Source organism: Anoplopoma fimbria, unplaced genomic scaffold (genome assembly GCF_027596085.1).
Source record: "Anoplopoma fimbria isolate UVic2021 breed Golden Eagle Sablefish unplaced genomic scaffold, Afim_UVic_2022 Un_contig_12382_pilon_pilon, whole genome shotgun sequence".
Lineage (NCBI taxonomy): Eukaryota > Metazoa > Chordata > Actinopteri > Perciformes > Anoplopomatidae > Anoplopoma > Anoplopoma fimbria.
In genome coordinates, this window is record NW_026551785.1 from 1 (window position 1) to 3,627 (window position 3,627).

Below are 3,627 nucleotides of genomic sequence, written 5' to 3' on the forward strand. Positions count from 1 at the left end.
GCGGTCTCCCCATCCAAGTACTGACCAGGCCCGACCCTGCTTAGCTTCCGAGATCAGACGAGATCGGGCGTGTTCAGGGTGGTATGGCCGTAAGCAAATATTGTGCCTACCAAAGGCCTTTTAAAGATACTATATCACCACGCTTTGCTCTTTCGTCTATACAGGGAGCGCCTGCAGATTGCCAGACACACTCACAGCTTTTAAATGTCAAATCAGAATGTACAAAGTGGCTATAAGGATCACAAATGTAGTGCAGTAAAAAGATTAATATTTACTGTTGAAATGTAGAATACGTTAGCATAAAATTGAAAAGAAAATGATCGATGAGCTTAGGAATGATGAAAGCCATCATTTAACTGGATTTGTGTCATTTCTATACCGGCAAGTCATGATCTAGCTATTTCCTTCCCACCCTGTCGGTGTCCACTGAAAAAGCAGCAGCGCCCTCTGCTTTTTGTAAAGAGGAGTGAAAAAGCTTACAGCACCTGGTATTCCCAGGCGGTCTCCCATCCAAGTACTGACCAGGCCCGACCCTGCTTAGCTTCCGAGATCAGACGAGATCGGGCGTGTTCAGGGTGGTATGGCCGTAAGCAAATATTGCGCCTACCAAAGGGCCTTTTAAAGATACTATATCACCACGCTTTGCTCTTTCGTCTATACAGGGAGCGCCTGCAGATTGCCAGACACACTCACAGCTTTTAAATGTCAAATCAGAATGTACAAAGTGGCTATAAGGATCACAAATGTAGTGCAGTAAAAAGATTAATATTTACTGTTGAAATGTAGAATACGTTAGCATAAAATTGAAAAGAAAATGATCGATGAGCTTAGGAATGATGAAAGCCATCATTTAACTGGATTTGTGTCATTTCTATACCGGCAAGTCATGATCTAGCTATTTCCTTCCCACCCTGTCGGTGTCCACTGAAAAAGCAGCAGCGCCCTCTGCTTTTTGTAAAGAGGAGTGAAAAAGCTTACAGCACCTGGTATTCCCAGGCGGTCTCCCATCCAAGTACTGACCAGGCCCGACCCTGCTTAGCTTCCGAGATCAGACGAGATCGGGCGTGTTCAGGGTGGTATGGCCGTAAGCAAATATTGTGCCTACCAAAGGGCCTTTTAAAGATACTATATCACCACGCTTTGCTCTTTCGTCTATACAGGGAGCGCCTGCAGATTGCCAGACACACTCACAGCTTTTAAATGTCAAATCAGAATGTACAAAGTGGCTATAAGGATCACAAATGTAGTGCAGTAAAAAGATTAATATTTACTGTTGAAATGTAGAATACGTTAGCATAAAATTGAAAAGAAAATGATCGATGAGCTTAGGAATGATGAAAGCCATCATTTAACTGGATTTGTGTCATTTCTATACCGGCAAGTCATGATCTAGCTATTTCCTTCCCACCCTGTCGGTGTCCACTGAAAAAGCAGCAGCGCCCTCTGCTTTTTGTAAAGAGGAGTGAAAAAGCTTACAGCACCTGGTATTCCCAGGCGGTCTCCCATCCAAGTACTGACCAGGCCCGACCCTGCTTAGCTTCCGAGATCAGACGAGATCGGGCGTGTTCAGGGTGGTATGGCCGTAAGCAAATATTGTGCCTACCAAAGGGCCTTTTAAAGATACTATATCACCACGCTTTGCTCTTTCGTCTATACAGGGAGCGCCTGCAGATTGCCAGACACACTCACAGCTTTTAAATGTCAAATCAGAATGTACAAAGTGGCTATAAGGATCACAAATGTAGTGCAGTAAAAAGATTAATATTTACTGTTGAAATGTAGAATACGTTAGCATAAAATTGAAAAGAAAATGATCGATGAGCTTAGGAATGATGAAAGCCATCATTTAACTGGATTTGTGTCATTTCTATACCGGCAAGTCATGATCTAGCTATTTCGGTGTCCACTGAAAAGCAGCAGCGCCTCTGCTTTTTGTAAAGAGGAGTGAAAAAAGCTTACAGCACCTGGTATTCCCAGGCGGTCTCCCATCCAAGTACTGACCAGGCCCGACCCTGCTTAGCTTCCGAGATCAGACGAGATCGGGCGTGTTCAGGGTGGTATGGCCGTAAGCAAATATTGTGCCTACCAAAGGGCCTTTTAAAGATACTATATCACCACGCTTTGCTCTTTCGTCTATACAGGGAGCGCCTGCAGATTTCCAGACACACTCACAGCTTTTAAATGTCAAATCAGAATGTACAAAGTGGCTATAAGGATCACAAATGTAGTGCAGTAAAAAGATTAATATTTACTGTTGAAATGTAGAATACGTTAGCATAAAATTGAAAAGAAAATGATCGATGAGCTTAGGAATGATGAAAGCCATCATTTAACTGGATTTGTGTCATTTCTATACCGGCAAGTCATGATCTAGCTATTTCCTTCCCACCCTGTCGGTGTCCACTGAAAAAGCAGCAGCGCCCTCTGCTTTTTGTAAAGAGGAGTGAAAAAAGCTTACAGCACCTGGTATTCCCAGGCGGTCTCCCATCCAAGTACTGACCAGGCCCGACCCTGCTTAGCTTCCGAGATCAGACGAGATCGGGCGTGTTCAGGGTGGTATGGCCGTAAGCAAATATTGTGCCTACCAAAGGGCCTTTTAAAGATACTATATCACCACGCTTTGCTCTTTCGTCTATACAGGGAGCGCCTGCAGATTTCCAGACACACTCACAGCTTTTAAATGTCAAATCAGAATGTACAAAGTGGCTATAAGGATCACAAATGTAGTGCAGTAAAAAGATTAATATTTACTGTTGAAATGTAGAATACGTTAGCATAAAATTGAAAAGAAAATGATCGATGAGCTTAGGAATGATGAAAGCCATCATTTAACTGGATTTGTGTCATTTCTATACCGGCAAGTCATGATCTAGCTATATCCTTCCCACCCTGTCGGTGTCCACTGAAAAAGCAGCAGCGCCTCTGCTTTTTGTAAAGAGGAGTGAAAAAGCTTACAGCACCTGGTATTCCCAGGCGGTCTCCCATCCAAGTACTGACCAGGCCCGACCCTGCTTAGCTTCCGAGATCAGACGAGATCGGGCGTGTTCAGGGTGGTATGGCCGTAAGCAAATATTGTGCCTACCAAAGGGCCTTTTAAAGATACTATATCACCACGCTTTGCTCTTTCGTCTATACAGGGAGCGCCTGCAGATTTCCAGACACACTCACAGCTTTTAAATGTCAAATCAGAATGTACAAAGTGGCTATAAGGATCACAAATGTAGTGCAGTAAAAATATTAATATTTACTGTTGAAATGTAGAATACGTTAGCATAAAATTGAAAAGAAAATGATCGATGAGCTTAGGAATGATGAAAGCCATCATTTAACTGGATTTGTGTCATTTCTATACCGGCAAGTCATGTTCTAGCTATTTCCTTCCCACCCTGTCGGTGTCCACTGAAAAAGCAGCAGCGCCTCTGCTTTTTGTAAAGAGGAGTGAAAAAGCTTACAGCACCTGGTATTCCCAGGCGGTCTCCCATCCAAGTACTGACCAGGCCCGACCCTGCTTAGCTTCCGAGATCAGACGAGATCGGGCGTGTTCAGGGTGGTATGGCCGTAAGCAAATATTGTGCCTACCAAAGGGCCTTTTAAAGATACTATATCACCACGCTTGCTCTTTCGTCT

At 43.7% G+C, this 3,627-nt stretch overlaps 7 non-coding genes across 7 annotated transcripts; all 7 read right to left on the bottom strand.

Moving 5' to 3' along the window:
• Positions 1 to 473: 473 nt before the first annotated feature.
• On the bottom strand, positions 474 to 592 carry LOC129115755 (5S ribosomal RNA). The gene has a single exon (XR_008533230.1). It is a non-coding gene; the product is annotated as a 5S ribosomal RNA (ribosomal RNA).
• A 379-nt stretch (positions 593 to 971) lies between these two features.
• On the bottom strand, positions 972 to 1,090 carry LOC129115758 (5S ribosomal RNA). The gene has a single exon (XR_008533233.1). It is a non-coding gene; the product is annotated as a 5S ribosomal RNA (ribosomal RNA).
• A 379-nt stretch (positions 1,091 to 1,469) lies between these two features.
• On the bottom strand, positions 1,470 to 1,588 carry LOC129115759 (5S ribosomal RNA). The gene has a single exon (XR_008533234.1). It is a non-coding gene; the product is annotated as a 5S ribosomal RNA (ribosomal RNA).
• A 364-nt stretch (positions 1,589 to 1,952) lies between these two features.
• LOC129115761 (5S ribosomal RNA) lies at positions 1,953 to 2,071 on the bottom strand. Its single transcript, XR_008533235.1, has one exon. It is a non-coding gene; the product is annotated as a 5S ribosomal RNA (ribosomal RNA).
• Positions 2,072 to 2,451: 380 nt separating this feature from the next.
• On the bottom strand, positions 2,452 to 2,570 carry LOC129115762 (5S ribosomal RNA). Its single transcript, XR_008533236.1, has one exon. It is a non-coding gene; the product is annotated as a 5S ribosomal RNA (ribosomal RNA).
• Positions 2,571 to 2,948: 378 nt separating this feature from the next.
• On the bottom strand, positions 2,949 to 3,067 carry LOC129115756 (5S ribosomal RNA). The gene has a single exon (XR_008533231.1). It is a non-coding gene; the product is annotated as a 5S ribosomal RNA (ribosomal RNA).
• A 378-nt stretch (positions 3,068 to 3,445) lies between these two features.
• Positions 3,446 to 3,564, bottom strand: LOC129115757 (5S ribosomal RNA). The gene has a single exon (XR_008533232.1). It is a non-coding gene; the product is annotated as a 5S ribosomal RNA (ribosomal RNA).
• Positions 3,565 to 3,627: the final 63 nt, after the last annotated feature.